The following is a 23141-nucleotide window of genomic DNA, read 5'->3' as shown; positions in this document are numbered from 1 at the left end:
ACCTGGCAAATTTTTTTTTAATACTTTTAGCAGAGATGGGGTCCATCATGTTGGCCAGGCTGGTCTTGAACTCCTGACCTCAAGTGATCCACCCACCTTGGCTTCTCAAACTGCTGGGATTACAGTTATAAGCCACTGTGCCCGACCTATATTCATCTTTATTATTAGTATTCCCATGGTTTTACTACATTATTACTGCAAATAATCTTTTTTTATTTGTCAGTCATCTTTCTTTGATATTCCATGTTCAGTGCCCTACAGAGGTAATTTTGCCACTTTCTGTTTGTCTAAAAGTGAAAAATATAGGATTTTAGAATTTAGTAAAATTAGTATAACTGTCAAGTAAACTTATCATATATTTGTGGTAGTTGTTTTTTTTACCACCATGGTAGAACCTGTAAATACTGACGAGTGTCACCCCTCTTGATTCTGAGATTTTTTTGTAACATAATTTTTTAAGATGAGGATTGTTGAGGTATATTTACATAAAGTGAAATTTATCCTTTTAAAATGTACAGTTGGGCCAGACGTGGTAGTGTGCATGTAGTCCTAGTTACTTGGGAGGCTGAGGAGGGAGGATCGCTTAGCCCAGAAGATCTTAGCTACCATGAGCTATGATTGTGCCACTGCACTCCAGCTTTGGCAACAGAGCAAGACTCTGTCTCTAAAATAAAATAAAATAAAACAAAATGCAATACAATATAATACAATACAATAAAAATGTGTGGTTGGATGAGGCTTGACAAATGTGTATAGTTAAGTAACCACCAGTACCATGAAGATAGAGATATTTCTGTCATGCCAAAAAGTTCCCTCATGTACCTTCGTAGCATTTCCCCTCCACCCATCCCTATACCTTGGCAATCACAGATATGCTTTCTGTCACTATAGTTTTACATTTTCCAGAATGTCACAAAAATGGAACAATAGCATGTAGCCTTGTGTCTGGCTTCTTTCGCTTAGCATAAAGCTTTTGAGATTGATTCAGTTTGTTGTATATGTTATGACTTTTTCCTTTTTATTGCTTTCCTTACATCCTCCAATGTATGGGAACAAAACTTAAAAAAAATGTTTTTTGAGAGATAGAGTCTTGCTCTGTCAACCAGGCTGAAGTGCAGTGGCACAATCATAACTCACTGCAGTTTCAAACACCTGGGCTCTAGGGATCCTTCTGCCTCAGCCTCCCAAAGCACTGGGATTATAGGTGTCAGCTACCTCATCTGGCCCCTAAAATGTTTTTTTTTTTTTAATTCCTTCACCAATTAATGGACATTTGGAATATTTTTGTTTTAGACTATTGTAAGTAAAAGTGATATAATCATTCACGTACAGGCCTTTATATAGTCATATATTTTCATTTTCCTTGAGTAAATAAATACCTGGAAATAGAACTGGTAAGTCATAAGAAAAGTATAGATTCCACTTTATTAAAAAAACTGCCAAATTGTTTTTCAAAGTAGCTATATTATTTTGCATTTCTACTGACATTGTATGAGAGTTCCATTCGATATCTTTGTCAGCACTGGGTATTGCCATCTTTTTAATTTTAGCCATTCTTGTGGGCATGTAGTGGCATCCCATTGTGCTTTTAATTTTTCTTTTCCTGATGACTAATGGTGTTGACCATGTTTTTCGATGCCTTTTGTCTATTCATTTTCTTTTGTGAAGTATCTGTTCATATTGAGTCCATATTTATATGGGGTAATAAGAACTCTTTATTTTGGAAACAAGTTCTCTAATATACATATCTTTTACAAATATGTCCTCCAAGTCTATGGATTTGATTTCTGTTTTATTAACATTGTCTTTCAGAGAACACAAGTTTAAAATTTGGAACCAACCTAGTATATCAATTTTTTTCTTTTTTTTTTTTTTCTTTTTTTTTTTTTGTATTGTGAGTCCTAAGAAATTTTTGCCTAAGTTCACAAAGATATTCTCTTATATTTTCTTCTAAAAACGCCATAGATTTAGGTTATCAGTCATGTGCTACTTAATCAAATTTCAGTCAAAAAAACAGCACATATACAACGCTGGTCTCATAAGATTATAATAGAACATATATAGAAACAATAAATGGCACTTAACGTTGCATTGCAGATCAAGTAGAAGAAATAATTGGTATTCAGTAATGGTGCTAGGTCCTTTGGTTTTTCATATGAGAAAAATATATAAATAAAAATACATATACCATATAGGTTTGTGTAAGTACACTCTGTGATGTTCTCACAATGACATTACCTAACAATGCATTTCTGAGAACATACCCCATAGCTAAGTGATAGATGACTTAGATGTAGATCTATAAACTATTATTTTGTAGCATATAATTCTTTTATGCTACAAAAATAAAAAAATCAGAACCTCTACCTTTATTTTGTAGCATATTATATGCTACATATAATACTACATATAATATGTATAATATGTATACTACATATTATATGCTACATATAATATGCTACAAAATAAAGGCAGACGTTCCGATTTTTTTGTTTTGATTTGTCGTTTTACATATGGATTTTCAATTTCAAGTGACTGTTACAACATTCATTAGAACACAAAAGACTATTTTGCCCTCCTTAAATTTCCTTGGCACCTTCATCAAAAATAAATTGGCAACATATGTGTAGGTCTGTATGTGAACTCTATTCTCATTTATTGGTCTATTCATCAGCTTTATATACAATGACTTGATTACTGTAGCTTTATAAGTCTTGAAGGCCAGGTGCAGTGGCTCACGCCTATAATCCCAGCACTTTGGGAGGCCGAGGCAGGTGGATCACTTGAGGTCAGGAGTTTGAGACCAGTCTGACTAACATGGCAAAACCCCGTCTCTACTAAAAATACAAAAATTAGCTGGGCATGGTGGTGCACACTTGTAATCCCAGCTACTCAGGAGGCTGAGACAGGAGAATTGCTTGAACCCAGGAGGCAGAGGTTGCAGTGAGCCAAGATCATGGCACTGCACTCCAACCTGGTCAACAGAGCAAGACTCCATCTCAAAAAAATAAATAAACCTTGAAATTATACATTGTTTACCTTACTATATTCCTTTTCAATATTGTTTTGCCTTTTGTACGTCCTTTGCTTTTCTATATGAATTTTAGAATCAGCATTTTAAGTGTATACAATTTTGTTGGAATTGTGTTGGATCTGTTGACTAATTTGGAAGAATTTACTTCTGAATAATATTTAGTCTTCTAGTCCCTGAAAAGAGTATCGTTCACCTTTAATTTATCCCCACAACGTTCTCTAGTTTTTTGAATACATTCTGTTAGATTTATCCATAGGTATTTTGTGTCCTTTTATGCTCCTGTAAATGGCATTTTTTAATGTAAATTTCCAAGTTTCTGTTGCTAAGTATAGAATTATTATTGATTTTCATATAACCTTTTATTCTATGACCTTGCTGAACTCCTTCTATTAGTTCTTGTGGATTTTTGGTTAATTCTAGAAGATAGAAGATCATTTTGCCTGCACATAAAGACTTTTATTTCTTCCTTGTAATATGTATGCCTTTTATTTATTTGTTTTGCCTATTACGTTGAAGGAAGACTAGTACAATTTTGGATAGAAATGATAGGACTGAACCGCCTTACCTTGTAGCCAGTCTTAGGGGGAAGGCATTTAGTCTTTCACCATTAAATATGATGTTATTGCGGCCGGGCACGGTGGCTCATGCCTGTAATCCCAGCACTTTGAGAGGCTGAGGCGGGCGGATCATAAGGTCAGGAGATCGCGACCATCCTGGCTAACACGGTGAAACTCCGTCTCTACTAAAAAATACAAAAAATTAGCCGGGCATGGTGGCAGGCGCCTGTAAACCCAGCCACACGGGAGGCTGAGGCAGGAGAATGGCATGAACCCGGGAGGCGGAGCTTGCAGTGAGGTGACATCGCGCCACTGCACTCCAGCCTGGGCGACAGAACAAGACTTGTCTCAAAAAAAATAAGAAATAAAAATAAAAAATGATATTATTACTAAGGTTTTCATAGATGACTTTTCTTATGTAGAGGAAACGTCCTTCTTTTTCTGGTTTGTTTAAAGAAGAGATGGAACATATGAACTTTTTTTCCTTTGGTGGAGAAGGGGCAGAAGAGGTGGTTATTATAAAAGTGGATATGAAGAAAATAGCTAAAGTTCTAACACTGCTGTAAGTGAAAGAACTAGGCTTTTATGAATGTTCACCCAGGCGTGGTGGCTCACATCTCTAATCCCAGCACTTTGGGAAGCCGAGGTGGGAGGGTCCCTTAAGCTTAGGAGTTCAAGATCAGGCTGGGTAACTAACGGAGGAAGACCTTGTCTCTATTCTATAAAAAACAAACAAAAAAAGAACAAAATTTTTTCAGAAACAAAATTTAAAGAAAAAGGAAAGAAAGTTCACAATAAAAGGGGTCCTGACACAGGGGAGTTTATACCCTCTCACTAGCTTTATTTTCACTGGCATCTACCAGGTGCTAGCTGGGAGTCCTGAGAACATATCCGTTAGAGGAGCACAAGTTCAAAACTGCCTGTTTTCAATACCCCTTTCTTACACTAAACAAAAGCCTTAAGCCATTGTGGAAGAGGCAGAGTACCCCCTCCTCCAACTTCAAAGCCTGGTCTGTGATGGACTGCTTCTGGTGGTGGGATAGGGACAAATGCTGCCTACCCCTGGGGAGTGGGCAGGAAACCCTGTTGGACTCAGGACCCTGCACTGATATAAGGCAGAGATCTGTTACTGCCAGGGGAGAGGCAGAGACCTCTGTAGCACCACCTGCAGTTACAAGACATAGTTTTGTTAGCGGTGAGGGGCAGGAACACCAAGAAAGTCCCACCCCCAAGGCTCAGCTGCAGCAAAAAATTTGTCTTATGCTGAGTTGGTACCAGGAGACTTGAAAGGTCCTCCAACCCCCACTAAGAACTTAACACTGAGAAACCTTCAAGATCAGTCTACCACTGGGAAAGGAGATACCCCTCTATAATACAGGCATGCAGGACTACTGAAAGCTGAGTGTGGCAGGAACACTTAGCAAAACCCTTGACACACAGTATTACAAGGTAGAAGTATCCCATTGCTGGGGGAATTTGAGGTTCATGGTGCTCCAGAGGTAAATGTAACAAGAGAACCTAAACAGAACTCAGTGCTGACTATATTCACTCAGTCCCCTCCCCCACCATATTATCACCACAAAGGAAGAAGCATGCTCAATTCTGGATGTAACTGTCATTTCCTCAGTCTGTACTGTCCTTCTACACATAACTCCTAGCATTCAATAGAAATTGCAAAATAACAAAAAAGACATTTAAAAAAACAACCATTGCCAAGAGATAAAGCAACTGATAAAGCCAGATGCAGAAATGACCCACATTGTAGAACTATTAGACAAGGGCTTTAAAATAGCTCTGAATAATATGTTAAAGAATCAAATTTTAAAGATAAACAATATGCATGAAAAGATGGAGAATTTTAGAATTAGTATGAAAATTATAAGACAGTAAAATGGAAATACTAGAAATAGAAAACACAGTATCAGTTATAAGCCAATAGTAGAGATAAAATATAATCATTAAAAATCTGGCCGGGTGTGGTGGCTCACACCTGTAATCCTAGTGCTTCAGGAAGCTGAGGCAGGCAGATGGCTCAAGCCCAGGAATTCGAGACCAGACTGAGCAACAAGGCAAAAACCCGTCTCTACTGAAAATACAAAAATTAGCTGAGTGTGGTGGTACATGTCTGTGGTACCACTACTCAGGAGGCTGAGGTGGGAGAATCACTTGAGCCCAGGAGGCAGAAGTTACAATGAGCTGTGATCATGCCACTGCACTCTAGCCTGGACAACAGAGTGAGTGAGACCCTGTCTCAAAAATTAAAAAATAAATAAAATAAAATAAAATTCATTCATTAAAACATTTGGCCGGCACAGTGGCTCACGCCTGTAATGCCAGCAGTTTGAGAGGTTGAGGTGGGAGGATTACTTGAGGCCAGGAGTTAAGAGACCAGCCTGGCCAACATGGTGAGACCCCATCTCTACTAATAATTACAAAATCAGCTGGGCCCAGTGACTGATGCCTGTAATGCCAGCACTTTTGGAGACCAAGATGGGAGGATCATTTGAGGTCATGAGTTCGAGACCAGCCTGACCAACATGGCAAAACCCATCTCTACCAGAAATACAAACAATTAGCCAGGTGTGGTGGTGCTTGCTTATAATCACAGCTACTCGGGAGGCTGAGGCAGGAGAATTGCTTGAACCCAGGAAGCGGATGTTGCAGTGAGCCAAGATTGTGCCACTGCATTCCAGCCTGGGTGACAGAGTAAGACTCTGTCTTTAAAAAAAAAACAAAAAACAAAAAACAAAAAAAAAAAACCAGGTGCGGTGGCTCACGCCTGTAATCCCAGCACTTTGGGAGGTCAAGACGGGCAGATCACGAGATCAGGAGATCAAGACCATCCTGGCTAACACGGTGAAACCCTGTCTCCACTAAAAATGCAAAAGAAAAATTAGCCGGGTGTGGTGGTGGATGCCTGTAGTCCCATCTTCTCGGGAGGCTGAGGCAGGAGAATGGCATGAACCCGGGAGGCAGAGCTTGCAGTGAGCTGAGATCGTGCCACTGCACTCCAGCCTGGGCAACAGAGCGAGACTCCATCTCAAAAAAAAAAAAAAATGTCAGATATAAAAAAAGGATAAAAAGGGACAAGGAAAGCCTATGGAATACCATAAAGTGTCCAAATACTTAAATTTGGGATATTCCAGAAGGAGAAGAGATGGACAAAGGCATAGAAAAATTATTTAATTATATAATAGTTTAAAACTTACCAAGTCTAGCAAGAGCTTTAGACATCCAGATACAGGAAGCTCAAAGACTTATCAAATAGATACAACCTGAAAAGGTCTGCAAGGCACATTGTTGTCAAAAGTCAAAGACAAAGGGAGAATTATAAAAGCAGCAAGAGAAAAACATCAAATCACATATAAGAGAATGCTCAACAGAGTAAAAGCAGATTTCTCAAAAGAAACCTTACAGGCAAAGAGACACTGGGATAATATATTCAATTTGCTGAAAGGAAGAGGAAAAAAGCTTTCAGCCAAAAATACTATACCCAACAAAGCTGTCCTTCAAAAGTAGAGGAGAAATAAAATATTTCTCAGACAAGGAAAAACTGAAGGAATTTATCATCACTAGAACAGCCCTATAAGAAAAGCTTAACGAGGCCGGGCACGGTGGCTCAAGCCTGTAATCCCAGCACTTTGGGAGGCCGAGACAGGTGGATCACGAGGTCAGGAGATCAAGACCATCCTGGTGAACACGGTGAAACCCCGTCTCTACTAAAAAATACAAAAAACTAGCCGGGTGATGTGGCGGGCGCCTGTAGTCCCAGCTACTCGGGAGGCTGAGGCAGGAGAATGGCGTGAACCCGGGAGGTGGAGCTTGCAGTGAGCTGAGATCCGGCCACTGCACTCCAGCCTGGGCGACAGAGCGAGACTCCGTCTCCAAAAAAAAAAAAAAGAAAAGCTTAACGGAGCCCTACACCTGGAAAAAATTAATTACATCCACCATCATGAAAACACATGAAAGTACAAAACTCATTGGTAGGGCAGATACGCAAATGAGGAAAAGAAAGGACTTAAATGTTACTACTGCAGAAAGCCACCAAACCATAAGAGAGAAAGAAAGGAACAAATATAGAAAACAACGATGAAACAATTAACAAAACGGCAGGAATAAGTCCTCACATATAAAACATAACGTTAAATGTTAATGGGTTGAATTCTTCACTTTAAAGATACAGGCTGGCTGAATGGACTTTTTTAAAACAACATCGCCCAATTGTATGCTGCCTATAAGAAATTCACTTCATCTGTAAAGACATACATAGACTGAAAGCAAAGAGATGGAAAAAGATGTTCCACACAAAGAGAAACCTAAAGTGAGCAGGAATAGCTATACTTATCAGAAAAAGCAAGCCTTATGTCAAATAGTAAAAGGGGCCAGGCACAGTGGCTCACACCTGTAATCCCAGCACTTTGGGAGGCCAAGGCAGGTGGATCATATGAGGTCAGGAGTTTGAGACCAACCTGCAAACATGGTGAAACCCCGTCTCTACTAAAACTATAAACATTAGCTGGGCATGGTGGCACACACCTGTAATCCCAGCTACTTGGGAGGCTGAGGCAGGAGAATTGCTTGAACCCAGGGAGGTGGAGGTTGCAGTGAGCGCCGAGATCGCACCACTGTACTCCAGCCTGGGCGACAGAGGGAGACCCCATCTCAAAAAAAAAAAAAAAAAGAAACTTGAAACTGATTGTTTTAAAAGAATAAAACTTGTAAAACTTAAAAATAGAGAAGAAACTAATTTACCCATGTCAGCAGTAAAATCGAATAAAAAGACTGTCACTACAGACCCTATAGGCATTAAAAAGATAAGAGAATATCATTAACAACTTTATGTCAAGAAAGCCAACAAAATTTATATGAATATATAGATTCCATAAATATCACAGCTGACTCAAAAAGAAATTAAAAACCTGAATAACCCTGTATCAACTAGAAAAGTTCAATTCAAGGCCGGGCGCGGTGGCTCAAGCCTGTAATCCCAGCACTTTGGGAGGCCGAGGCGGGCGGATCACAAGGTCAGGAGATCGAGACCATCCTGGCTGACACGGTGAAACCCCGTCTCTACTAAAAAATACAAAAAACTAGCCGGGCGAGGTGGCGGGCGCCTGTAGTCCCAGCTACTGGGGAGGCTGAGGCAGGAGAATGGCGGGAACCCGGGAGGCGGAGCTTGCAGTGAGCTGAGATCCGGCCACTGCACTCCAGCCTGGGCGGCAGAGCGAGACTCCGTCTCAAAAAAAAAAAGAAAAAAAAAAAAAAAAAGAAAAGTTCAATTCATAGTAAAAATCATCCTATAATGAAAATTTGAGGCCTCAATGGTTTCATTGCTATATTCCATTGAATAATGTAAAAAGTAAAACCAATTCTAAAAATTTCTTAGAAAACCAAAAAGAAAGAAATACCTCCCAACTAATTTTATAAATTCAGGATTACTCTGATACCAAGACCAGACAAACACATAATAAGAAAACTATAGGTCAGTGTTCTTAATGAATTTGAAAGTCCTTAACAAAATATTAGCAAATTAAATCCACCAGTATGTAAAAAAGTATACCAGCAATACAAAGTTTGACAGTGAATTAATCAATCACTGTAAATCATCACATGAACAATATAAAAATTAAAAACCATATGATTATCTCAATATAAACATTTGACAAAATTCAATATCCATTCATGACAAAACCTGTCAACAAATCAGGAATAGAAAGGAACTTCTTTGGCCAGGCGCGGTGGCTCACGCCTATAATCCCAGCACTTTGGGACGCTGAGGCGGGCGGATCACCTGAGGTCGGGAGTTTGAGACCAGCCTGACCAACATGGAAAAACCCTGTCTTTACTAAAAATACAAAACTGGCCGGGCATGGTGGCACATGCCTAAATCCCAGCTACTAAGGAGACTGAGGCAGGAGAATCGCTTGAACCTGGGAGGCGGAGGTTGCAGTGAGCCGATATTGTGCCATTGCACTCTAGCCTGGGCAACAAGAGAGAAACTGCGTCTCAAAAATAAAAAAGAAAGAAAGAAAGGAACTTCCTTATCCTAATAAAAGGCAATTATGAAAACTTACATTTAACATCATACTTAATGTAGAAAGACTGATGCTCTTCCTCTAAGATCAGGAACAAGACGAGAGAGCCTTTCCTCATCACTTCTCTTTAACATTGTTCTGGTTCTAGTCTTAGCTGTGCATTAAGGCTAGACAAAGAAATACAAGGTATACATATTGAAAAGCGGTAAGTAAAATTGTCCATATTCACAGGCAGCATTATCCACATACAAAATCGAAGAGTGATTTTATCAAAGTCACAGAATTCATGTTCAACATATAAAAATCATTTCTAGTTCCATATATCAGCAATAACAATTGGAAACTGAAATTTTAAAAATATGATTTGAAATAGCATCCAAAATCATGAACTAATTTAGAATAAAGTCAACAAAAATATGTACTGAAAACTACAAAGCATTGTTTAGAGCAAGTAAAGCAAACTTAAATAAACAACAGATAGATTATGTTCATGAATCAGAAGATTCAATATTGTTAAGATGTCGGTTCTCTGTAAATTTTTATATTCAATGCAGTGTTAATCAAAATCCTTGTAGTCTCTCTTGTATAAATTGACACACTAAATATAAATTTTTTGTGGCAATACAAAGGACTTACTATAGCCAAAACAATTTTGAACGAGTCATACTACATTATATAAATACTTAATAAGAAGTTAAATTAATGAATCAGAAAAGAGAGTCCAGAAGTAGAACCTCACATAGATTGTCAGTTGATCTGTTAAGAAAGAAGACAAGATAACTCAATGGGAAATTATAGTTTTCAATAATGGATAGTAAGACAATAGGATATCCATAAGGAAAAAAAGAAGTCTTGAACATTATTTCACACCAGACATAAAAATTAACTTGAAATGAGTCATAGAATTAAATATGAGAGCTAAAATTATAAAATTCTTAGGAGCATACATATGTAAAAATATTCCCAACTTTTGGGGAGGACAGTGTTTTATTTAGGATACAGAAAGTACAAACTTTAAAGAAAAAATTAAGATTAAAAACTTGAACACATGGTGGTAAAAAAAATGTATGTCGTATGAAAGACACTGTTCGGAAAATGAAAATGCAAAACATAGATTGGAAGAAAATATTTTCAATATATTCTCCTTGTTTCATTTTCCCATGTCTTAATTTTCAGTTTGATCGTAATTTTTTGTTAGATCAGTGTTCATTGTTTACAGTGTAATAACTCTGTTAAACATCTCACTGGTGAGCTATAATTAAATTTTTTTCTTTGACAACTATTGTTTTTCCTAGAGTTAATAACTCTCTTGTTTTTTGCTTGTTTGCTTACTTAATTTTCTTTGTATATGATACTGAATACAGAATGCTTGCTTAAGGAAAAAGAACATATATGAGAACCTTTTAGATCATTTCTTGTCTGTGGTTAAAAAACCCTGGTTGGGGCCGGGTGCGGTGGCTCCTGCCTGTAATCTCAGCACTTTGGGAGGCCAAGGCAGGCAGATCACAAGGTCAGGAGTTCGAGACCAGCCTGGCCAGCATGGTGAAAGCCCCCATCTCTACTAAAAATACAAAAATTAGCTGGGCATGGTGGCGTGTGCCTGTAATCCCAGGTACTCGGGAGGTTGAGGCAGGAGAATCACTTGAACTCAGGAGGTGGAGGTTGCAGTAAGCTAAGATGGTGCCACTGCACTCCAACCTGGTTGACAGAGTGAGACTCCATCTCAAACAAACAAACAAAAAACCCTGGTTTGAAGTCAGAAGTGTTGACAATCAATAGGAATCTGGCATCTAATTCCTAGGATTCTTGAAGGAAAAGAAAAGAGAAGAAAAGTAGTTGTCCATAAATTAGGTCATGTTCCCAAAGATTAATGGCAGCAGTAGGCCAGTCCTTGTCTCACCAGTTCCCTAGAGTTTTTAGTCATTTTTCATTCCTTCTCTAATAGAACTTCTGTCGTCAACCACCTATGGAAATTGGAACTGTGTATTTCTATTCCTGAGCTACAGCCAGAAATAATTAATTCAAGCTATGACCAAATTGGAATTCTTAATACATTTTCCCCAGAAATATTACTGATATTTAGTAGAGTCTATAGTAACTGTGAATAATACAGTTTACCTACATTATAGATTAAATAGGCTTTGCAGGAGGTAGCTAGTTATCAACTACATTTAATATTGATTCTGTGAAAAAAATTAGTTTCAGAGTTCTCCCAAACCAGTTTGTAAATGAACTTGAAATACCACAGATTATGATTTGATTATTATATTGTACGTATACCAGCGTTGGTGCTTCCTTTCTTTGATTAAATGTTTTCCTATTAATTCAATACATATTTATTGATTGCCTACTATGTAGCAAGGTGCTAGGGAGGTATGGTGAACACAGTGTCTTCCTCTCAAGGAACTTGCAATCTGTTGGGGAAGACCATGAAATAAATGTTCAACTACAGTAGAGTATATTTAGTGCTTCAAAAACAGGATGCTTATGAAAGTACATGAGAGAAAATACCTGGCCCAGTCTTGAGGGTGCAAGAAAGACATCCCAAGGAATGAACAAATGAGATTTAGCCTGCCAGAGGGAGGGAGTAAAATAGGAAGGAGATGGGCTGGTGGAATGTATTTCAGGCGATTGAAACAGTTTGTGGAAACTCACAGAATAACCAGGAAAGACATATTCAGGGAACCAAAAGTAGGTCAACATGCCTGAAGCATAGTCCTAGAGAGGAGTTCTCCAGCCTGGGCAACATAGTGAGACCGCACCTCTACAAAAAATTAAACATGGCCAGGTGCGGTGGCTCAAGCCTATAATCCCAGCACTTTGGGAGGCCTAAGCGGGCAGATCACTTGAGGTCAGGAGTTCGAGATGAACCTGGCCAACATGGTGAAACTCCATCTCTACTAAAAATACAAAAATTAGCTGGGCATGGTGGTGCGTGCCTATAATCCCAGATACTCGGGAAGCTGGGGCAGGAGCATTGCTTGAACCCAGGAGGTGGACGTTGCAGTGAGCTGAGATGGTATCACTTCACTCCAGCCTGGGCAACAAGAGTGAAACTCTGTCTCAAAAAAATATATATTAAACATATTAATTGGGCATGGTGGCATGTGCCTTTACTCCCAGCCACTTGAGAGGCTGAGTTGGAAGGATCACTTAAACCCAGGAGGTCAAGGCTGCAGTGAGCCATGATCATGCCACTGCATTCTAGCCTGGGTGACAGAGCAAGATACTGTCTCAAAAAGAGGAATTCTGACTGAGATTAGGCTGGAGGTCAATGAGAGCTGTAACTACATTATGAAAGTCACAGTTCATAATTTGTAATTTATTCTAAAGGTTCTCAGCAGTCAGGTACAGTGACCTGGAGTAAAATAATCAGATTTGGGCTTTAGAGGAATAACTGTAGCTGTGTGGAGAATGTATTGGAAGCAATAACTAATAGGCAGAGAATCCACTTAGGATGCTCACTGATAATCTAGATGAACAATGCTGGTGATCTATACCAAGGTAGTGGCTGTATCATATCTTAACTGGGAAAGGAATAATTCAAGATAGATTAAGGCAGTGCAATCAGTAGACATTGGTGATTGACTGAGTGTGGAGGTGAGGGAAAAGGTCAAATCTAGATTTCTTGCTTGATCAACTGGGTTGATATTTCTGCCATTCATCAAAATTGTGAAAAAATAGGAGATACATTTTGTGCCCAGACCCCCATTAAGCATGATCTGTGCCAAACACAACAAGGTGCAGGCTGTTAGATAGTAAAAATTTTCTTTGTACTCTGTAGCATCATTTTAGAAATACTTTTGTTTTCTATGAATCGTTTGAAAAATTATGTTGAGGAATTTGAAGATAATTTAAAACCACCTGATGATGGATTTTTTTTTAATCTTGATAAGAATAAGAAGGAAAAATTTAAAGAGAATAATGAGTTTTCAAGTAAATAGATTGGTGTAAATATGCAGCTACTTATAGGATATGCTATTTTAAGGGCATATACTTAATTATTGCTTACAGTAAAATGAATTCCTCATTATTCGTGGTGTTTAATTTTTAAAAGGCTATAATTCCATAATAAATACATAAATGTATGAAGTATGAAATCTTGTTCTTGCCAAACTGAAGAAATGAATGCTTTCTCTATTCTTTTTTTTAAACACTGTTCACTAATTGTGGTTAGAGAGCATTGGGCCTAGAGAGTATTGGGTCATCTTTCCTCTTCCTTTGCTCTAGACGGAGATATGCCTAAAGCCTTCCAAACAAATGGGTCTCTATCTATCCTAATTTTATAGATCTTCAAGATAAAAGATTTCTTTCTCTGCTGTAATCTTTTCTTTGCCTCATAACATACACACTGTTCTAGGCAGACAAGAGGAAAGTACAGGGCTTCAAATTAGGTCATATCAGCAAATTAGGTCATATTGTTAATAAATTTTAATATGTACAGTGCTACGCTACAGAATTATGGTATTGGCATGTATTATTTATGTACTGTATAAACATTTATGCTAGTCTACCTTTTGAAGTACTTCTTAGGAGGACAGAGTATATTTTAAGTATGTTTATTATCTCCTTAGTGGTGTTATTAGATTATCAAGGTTTCTTTCTCAGGTAGTTCTTAATGAAAACAAATAATGGTAATGATAAATAGTAAATAGTGATGATAGGGAGGGCTTCCAGTGGAAATGGGAAAGGGCCACAAGGAGAAGGAAACTTCCAGCTGAACTCTGTAATAATTTCGACCAAGTACAAATTTTCCTAGGCAGAAACCTGGGGAGGGGGATGGTGTTCGAGGGGGATGGTGCTCAAGCAGAATGGGTAGTGCAGATACAAGCACCCAAGCAGCTGTAGGCAGAGCAGGGGAGGCTTGTAGCCTGGGGCAAGAGCTGCCTGGATGTAAACTCAGTGTTGTTGGTGGAGCACAATGGGAGTGAGACTGGCCTTGCTGGCTGCCTGGGAGCTGAATGAGGCCTGTCACTGCAGGCGTTCCCACACTTCCCTGGAGACCTGTATGACACAGCAGAGGCAGCCATAATCTCCCTAGGAACATAAGTCCGTTAGCCTGAGAACCACGCTCCCAGCCCCTAGGGTGGATGCAGCCAAGGAGAGTCTGAGCTCAGACACAACTAACCCTGCCACCTGATGGTCTTCTCTACCCGCCCCAGTAACAGAAGACAAAAGACATAATCTCTTAGAATCTATGTAGTCCTGCCCATCTCCGGAGAAAGTGGAATACTTATCCAGGACTTCAGGACAAGCTTGTATGCCCCCTATACTGCTGCAGCTGATGTTCTCTTGAAAGCGCCCCCTACTGGCTGTCAGCCAGCCAATCAAGCCATTACAGCCACTCAGAACAACCCTGCTCCAGAAAAGGAGGAAAGAACAGCTAATTCCACTGCCTGTAACATCCTGACTAACTAGAGGTCCTGAGTCTGTCCATGTGACAAATTCACTGCTAGCACAATCAGCATTCAGGAAAACCAGTGCACTAAACAAAACTACAACCAAGGACCCTCACAGAGTCCATTTCACTGCCTTACTACCTTCACCAGAGCAGGTGATGGTATGCACAGCTGAGAGACCTGAAGACCGATCACATCACAGGACTCTTTGCAGACACTTCCCAGTACCAGCCCGGAGGCCAGTAGCTCTGCTGGGGTGGCTAGACGCATGAGAGCAATAACAATCACTGCAGTCTGGCTCTCAGAAAGCCCCATCTCTAGGGGAAGGGGACGAGCACCACATCAAGGGATCACCCTGTGGGACAAAAGAATCTGAACAGCAACCCTTGAGCCCCAGATGTTTCCTCTGACATGGTCTATCCAAATGAGAAGGAACCAGAAAAACAATTCTGGTAATATGACAAAGCAAGGTTCTTTAACATCCCTAAAAAATCACACTAACTCACCAGCAATGGATCCAAACTAAGAAGAAATCTGAAGTGCCAGAAAAAGAATTCAGAGGTCAATTATTAAGTTCCTCAAGGAGGCATCAGAGAAAGGTAAAAACCGACTTACATAATATTTTGTTGTTGTTGAGACAGAGTTTCACTCTGTCACCCAGGCTGGGTACAGTGGTACGATCTTGGCTCACTGCACCCTCTGCCTCCTGGGTTTAAGCAATTATCATGCCTCAGCCTCCCCAGTAGCTGGGACAACAGGCGCGCACCACCACACGCAGCTAATTTTTGTATTTTTAGTAGAGATAGGGTTTCACCATGTTGGCCAGGCTGATCTCGACTCCTGACCTCAGATTATGCACCCACCTCAGCTCCCCAAAGGGCTAGGATTACAGGCGTGGGCCACCAAGCCCAGCCAATAAATTTTAAAAACAATGCAGGATATGGACAAAAAAGTCTCCAGAGAAATAGATATCATAAAGAAAAGACAATCATAACTTCTGGAAATGAAAGAAACACTTAGAGAAATATAAAATACACTGTAAACTTACAGCAATATAATTGAACAAGTAGAATAAAGAACTTCAGAGATTGAAGACAAGGCTTTCAAATTAATGCAATCTGACAAAGACAAAGAAAAAAGAATTTTTAAAAATGAACAAAGCCTCCAAGAAGTTTGGGATTACGTTAAATGACCAAACCTAAGAATAATTAAGAATAGCCAGGTGCTATGACTCATGCCTATAATCCCAGCACTTTGGGAAGCCGAGGGGAGTGGATCACTTGAGGTCAGGAGTTCAAGACGAGCCTGGCCAACATGGTGAGACCCTGTCTCTACTAAACATACAAAAATTAGCTAGGTGTGGTGGCGCACGCCAGTAATACTAGCTACTTGGGAGACTGAAGCTGGAGAATTGCTTGAATCCAGAAGGCAGAGGTTGCCTTGAGCCGAGATCATGCCACTGCACTCCACCCTGGGTGACAGAGTGAGACTCCATCTTAAAAAAAAAAAAAGAAGAAGAAGAAGAATTAAGAATAATTGATGTTCCTGGGCCAGGTGCGGTGGCTCACGCCTGTATTCCCAGCACTTTGGGAGGCCAAGGCAGGTGGATCACCTGAGGTCATGAGTTCAAGCGCAGCCTGGCCAGCATGGTGAAACCCCATCTCTACTAAAAATACAAAAAATTATCCGGGTGCAGTGGTATGCACCTGTAATCCCAGCTACTCGGGAGGCTGAGGCATGAGAATGGCTTGAACCTGGGGGGCAGAGGTTGCAGTGAGCCAAGAACACACCACTACACACCAGCCTGGGTGACAGAATAATTGTTCCCTAGGAAGAAGAAAAGTCTAAAAGTTTGGAAAACTTATTTCAGGGAATAATCAAGGAAACCATCCCTGACCTTGTTAGAGATCTAGACATCCAAATATAAGAAATTCGAAGAACACCCAGGAAATTCATCGCAAAAAGATCGTGAAACTAAATCTTGAATCAAATCCTTGAAATACACCAAAACAGAACCTCCTTAAAGCATAAATCTCACAGGGCCTATAAAACAATGACACAATGGGAGGGGGAAGAAAAAAAAACCAAAAAACCAAACCCAAGGTATTCAGGCAACAACTAGCACTCTTAATAGAATAGTACCTCACATCTCAATACTGACATTGACTGTAAATGGCCTAAATGCTGCACTTAAATGATACAGAATGGCAGAATGAGTAAGAATTCATCAGGCTGGGCACGGTGGCTCACGCCTGTAATCCCAGCACTTTGGGAGGCCAAGGCAGGCAGATCATGAGGTCAGGAGATCAAGACCATCGTGGCTAACACGGTGAAACCCCGTCTCTACTAAAAATAAAAATTAAAAAAAAAATTAACCCGGTGTGGTGGTGGACACCTGTAGTCCCAGCTACTCTGGAGGCTGAAGCAGAAGAATGGTGTGAACCCGGGAGGTGGAGCTTACAGTGAGCCGAGATTGCACCACTGCACTCCAGCCTGGGCGACACAGCAAGATAGTCTCAAAAAAAAAAAAAAGAATTCATCAACCAAGTCTCTGCTGTCTTCAGGAGACTCACCTAACACATAAGGATTCACATAAACTTAAGGTAAAGGGGTGTAAAAAGATAGTCCATGTAAATGGACACCAAAAGTGAGCAGGAGTAGCTATCTTTATATCAGAAAAAAAACAGACTTTAAAGCAACAACAGTTAAAAGAGACAAAGAGGGACATTATATAATGATGAAAGGACTAGTCCAACAGGAAGATATCACAATCCTAAATACATATGCACCTAACACTGCAGCTCCCAAACTTTTGAAACAATTACTGCTAGACCTAAGAAATTAGATAGACTGCAACACAATAGAGGGGGACTTCAGTACTCCACTGACAGCACTAGACAGGTCATCAAGACAGAAAGTCAACAAAGAAACAGTGGATTTAAACTATACCCTAGAATAAATGGACATAACAGATAGGTACATAACATTCTGCAGTTGTACCCTAGAACAAAAGGACTTAACAGATATTTAGAAAACATTCTACCCAACAGCTGCAGAATATACATTATATTCATCAGCATATGAACATTCTCTAAGATAGACCATATGATAGGCCACAAAACAAGCCTTAATAAATTTCAGAAAGTCGAATGTTTTTGTTTTTGAGACGGGGTCTTGCTCTGTTGCCCACGCTGGAGTGCAGTGGCACAGTCTCGACTCACCACAACCTCCGCCTCTTGGGTTCAAGTGATTTTCCTGCCTTAGCCTCCTGTGAAGCTGAGATTACAGGCATGCTCCGCCACTCCCAGCTAATTTTTGTATTTTTAGTAGAGACGGGGTCTCACTATATTGGCTAGACTGATCTTGACCTTCAGGCCTCAAGTGATCCACCTGACTTGGCCTCCCAAAATGCTACGATTACAGGCATAAGCCACCAAACCCAGCCAAAAAATCAAAGTATATCAAGTACTCTCTCAGACCACAGTGGAATAAAATTATAAATCAACTCCAGGGCTGGGCATAGTGACTCATGCCTGTAATCCCAGCACTGTGGGATACTGAGGTGGGTAGATCATAAGTTCGGGAGTTCAAGACCGGCCTGGCCAACATGGCAAAACCCCATCTCTACTAAAACTACAAAAATTAGCCAGGCGCAGTGGCAGGCACCTATAATCCCAGCTGCTCAGGAGGCTGAGGCAGGAGAATCGCTTGAACCTGGGCGGCAGAGGTTGCAGTGAGCTGAGATTGCGCCACTACACTCCAGCCCGGGCAACAGAGTGAGACTCCATATTAAAAACTAAAAAAGAAATCAACTACAAAGAAACCCTCAAAACCATGCAGATATATAAAAATTAAATAGTCTGTTCCTGAATGATCACTGAGTCAACAATAAAATCAAGATTGAAATTTACAAATTCCTTGAACTGAATGATAATAGTGACACAACCTATCAAAACCTCTAGGATACAGCAAAAACAGTGCTAAGAGGAAAGATCATAGCATTAAATGTCTGCATCAAAAACTCTGAAAAAGCACTAATAAGACAATCTAAGGTCATAGCCAAAGAAACTAGAAAAACAAGAACAAACCAGACCCAAACCCAGCAGAAGAAAAGAAATAAAAGAGCAGAAGTAAATGAAATTGAAACAACACACACACAAACAAGTTCTTTAAAAATATAAATCAAGTTGATAGACCATTAGTGAGGCTAACCAAGAAAAGAGAGAAGATCCAAGTAGGCTCAATTAGAAATGAAACAGAAGATACTACAACCGATACCACAGAAATACAAATGATTATTCATGGCTGCTGTTAACACCTTTATGTGCACAAACTAGAAAACCTAGAAGACATAGATAAATTCCTGGAATTACACAACCCTCCTAGATTAAACCAGGAAGAAATAGAGACTCTGAACAGACCCATAACAAGCAGCAACATTGAAATGATCATTTAAAAATTGCCAACAAAAAAAAGTTCAGGACCAGATGGATTCACAACTGAATTCTATCAGACTTCCAAAGAATTTGTACCAATCCTATTGAAACTATTCCAAAAGACAAAGCGGGAATCCTCCCTAAATCATTCTACGAAAGCAGTATCACCCTAACACCAAAACCAGGAAAGGATATAACAAAAAATGAAAACTACAGACCAGTATTTCTAATGAACACAGATGCAAAAATCCTCAACAAAATACTAGCTAACCCAAATCCAACAGTATATCAAAAAGATAATCCACCATGATCAAGTGGGTTTCATATTGGGGATGCTGGGATGGCTTAACACACACAGGCCAATAAATGTTATACATCACATAAATAGAATTAAAAACAAAAATTACCTGATCATCTCGATAGATGCAGAAAAGACATTTGACAAAATCCAGCATCCTTTCATGATTAAAACCCTCAGAAAATCGTCATAGAGGGAACATATTTTAAGATAATAAAAGCCATCTATGACAAACCCACAGCCAACATTATACTGAATGGGGAATAGTTGAAAGCATTCCCCCTGTGAACTGAAACAAGGCAAGGATGCCCACTTTGACCACTTATATTCAACATAGTACTGAAAGTCCTAGCCAGAGCAGTCGGACAAGAGAAAGAAATAAAGGGCATCTATGTCAGTAAAGAGAAAGTCAAACTGTCATGGTTCACCAGTGATATGATCGTATACCCAGAAAACCCTAAAGACTCATCCAGAGAGCTCCTAGATCTGATAAATGAATTCAGTAAAGTTTCAGGATACAAAATCAATATACACAAATCAGTAGCACTGCTATACACTAACAGTGACCAAGCCAAGAATCAAGTCAAGAACTGAAGCCCTTTTACAGTAGCTGCAAAAAAAAAAAAAAAAGAGGAAAGAAATATACCTAACCAAGGACCCGAAAGACCTCTACGAGGAAAACTACAAAACACTGCTGAAGGAAATCACAGACAACACAAACAAATGGAAACACGTCAACACATCCCATGCTTGTGGATGGGTAGAATCAATATTGTGAAAATAATCATATGGCCAAAAACAATCAACAAATTCAATGCAATTCCCATTGAAATAACCATCATCATTCCTCACAGAACTAGAAAAAACAATCCTAAAATTCATATGAAACCAAAAACTCGTAGCCAAAGCAGGACTAAGCAAAAAGAACAAATCCAGAGGCATCACATTACATGACTTTGAACTGTACAATAAGGTTGTAGTCACCAAAACAGCATGGTACTTGTGTAAAAATGGGCACATAGACCAATGGTACAGAGTAGAGAACCCAGAAATAACGCCAAATAATTATAGCCAGCTGATCTTCGACAAAGCAAACGGAAAGATAAAGTGGGGAAAGAACATTCTATTCAAATAAATGGTGCTGGGATAATTGGCAAGCCACACGTAGGAGAATGAAACTGTATCCTCATCTCTCACCTGATACATAGATCAACTCAAGATGGATCAAATACTTAAATCTGACCTGAAACAATAAAAATTCTAGAAGATAACAGTGGAAAACCCCTTCTAGACATTGGCCTAGGCAAAGAGCTCATGACCAAGAACCCAAAAGCAAATACAACAAAAACAAAGATAAATAGATGAGACTTAAATAAATTTAAAAGCTTCTGCACAGCAAAAGGAACAGTCAGCAGAGTAAACAGACAACCCACAGAGTGGGAGAAAATCTTCACAAACCATGCCTCCAATAAAGGACTAATAGCCAGAATCTACAAGAAATGCAAACAAGTCAGCAAGAAAAAAAATAACAATAATCCCATCAAAAAGTGGGCTAAGTACATAAATAGACAAATTCTCAAAGAAGATATGCAAATGGCCAAAAAAACATGAAAAAATGCTCATCATCACCTATTATCAGGGAAATGCAAATTAAAACCACAGTATAATACCACCTTGTTCCTGCAAGAATGGCTATCATTTAAAAATCAAAAAATAAGGCCGAGTGCAGTGGCTCACGCCTGTAATCCCAACACTTCAGGAGGCCAAGGCAGGCAGATCACTTGAGGCTAGGAGTTTGAGACCAGTCTGGACAATATGGTGAAACCCCGTCTCTACTAAAAATACAAAAATTAGCCAGGTGTAGTGGCGTGTGCCTGTAGTCCCAGATACTCAGGAGATTGAGGAAGGAGAATTGTGTGAACCCAGGATTTGGAGGTTGCAGTGAGCCGAGATTGCACCACTGCACTCCAGCCTGGGTGACAAAGCAAGACTCCCTCTCAAAAAGAAAAAGAAAACGCAAAGGCATAATAATGATACAATGGGACTTTGGGGACTTGGGGGAAGGGTGAGAGGTGTGTAAGAGATAAAAGACGTGTAACTGGGTGCAGTGTACACTGCCCAGGTGATAGGTGCACCATAATCTCAGAAATCACACCTAAAGAACTTATCCATGTAACCAAACACCACCTGTTTCCCCAAAAACCTATTAAAATAAAAATAAATAAATAAAAATAAAATAAAATAATGGAACTTTTTTTAAAAATAATGATGATAAATAGTAAACAAAGGAATGAACCAAAAATAATCAATGTTACCAGTACAAAGTCAATTAGTGGAGAATCTCCAATAATTAGGAGAATTACTTTTCTTCTATGTCATTGTTTTTGTTGCTTTGTAATATATGTTGAGAATACAATGGATGAAAATGAACACATTCTTCAGATTTGTGATCAGCATAATACTTTCCTAGAAAAAAAACCAGATACCTGTGTTACGTATGGTCTGGCCATCTCTCAATTCAAGTACATTACAACAGGTACCACAACAATGCCTCATTTTTAGAAGAAACCATTTTGGGAGAAATGCCAGTTATTTTTCTATGAAAAGGATTAAAGCCAACCCATAATTTAAAATTTCTTGTCACTAGAGGGATGGCAGCATTCCTTCGTGCCTTAACAACTTTCCAGAAGGCAAATTACTTTAAACACGTTTCCATTATGCACAAAGTGTGTTTCCTCTTTAATTGCCTCAGCAGCTTAGCACAGGTGGAATCCTATTTATAATATGCAGTGAGGTATAATGAGGCCACTGCAATATTCCCTGCCGCACGGGGTCTGGGAAGATATGAGACTGAAGAGCGCTTCTTCTTGTGCCGTTTCTGTAGTTTCGGAAAGGATCTCTGGCTCTGAATTGGGGACACTCTGCCTCCTCTTCATTAGCAGGAAATAGTCAGCAATAATCAATACAGTGCAAACAAAATAATGTTACCATTTTAGAGGATAAAAGAGTATATTAGGCCGGGCGCGGTGGCTCAAGCCTGTAATCCCAGCACTTTGGGAGGCCGAGACGGGCGGATCACGAGGTCAGGAGATCGAGACCATCCTGGCTAACACGGTGAAACCCCGTCTCTACTAAAAAATACAAAAAAAACTAGCCGGGCGAGGTGGCGGGCGCCTGTAGTCCCAGCTACTCGGGAGGCTGAGGCAGGAGAATGGCGTGAACCCGGGAGGCGGAGCTTGCAGTGAGCTGAGATCCGGCCACTGCACTCCAGCCTGGGCGACAGAGCGAGACTCCGTCTCAAAAAAAAAAAAAAAAAAAAAAAAAAAAGAGTATATTAACCATATGGAGATGTGGCATGGAGGAAGGCTTTATTAAAGATAAG

General features: G+C 39.6%; 1 protein-coding gene across 37 annotated transcripts in view; it reads left to right on the top strand.

The window, feature by feature from the left end:
• Positions 1 to 23141, top strand: part of ZRANB3 (zinc finger RANBP2-type containing 3) — a 321730-nt gene that overhangs the window by 202964 nt on the left and 95625 nt on the right. The window lies entirely within an intron of this gene.

The sequence above is a fragment of the Macaca fascicularis genome, chromosome 12 (assembly GCF_037993035.2).
Source record: "Macaca fascicularis isolate 582-1 chromosome 12, T2T-MFA8v1.1".
NCBI lineage: Eukaryota > Metazoa > Chordata > Mammalia > Primates > Cercopithecidae > Macaca > Macaca fascicularis.
The sequence above is the reverse complement of the archived record's forward strand: the minus strand, read 5'-3'. Positions and strand labels throughout refer to the sequence as shown.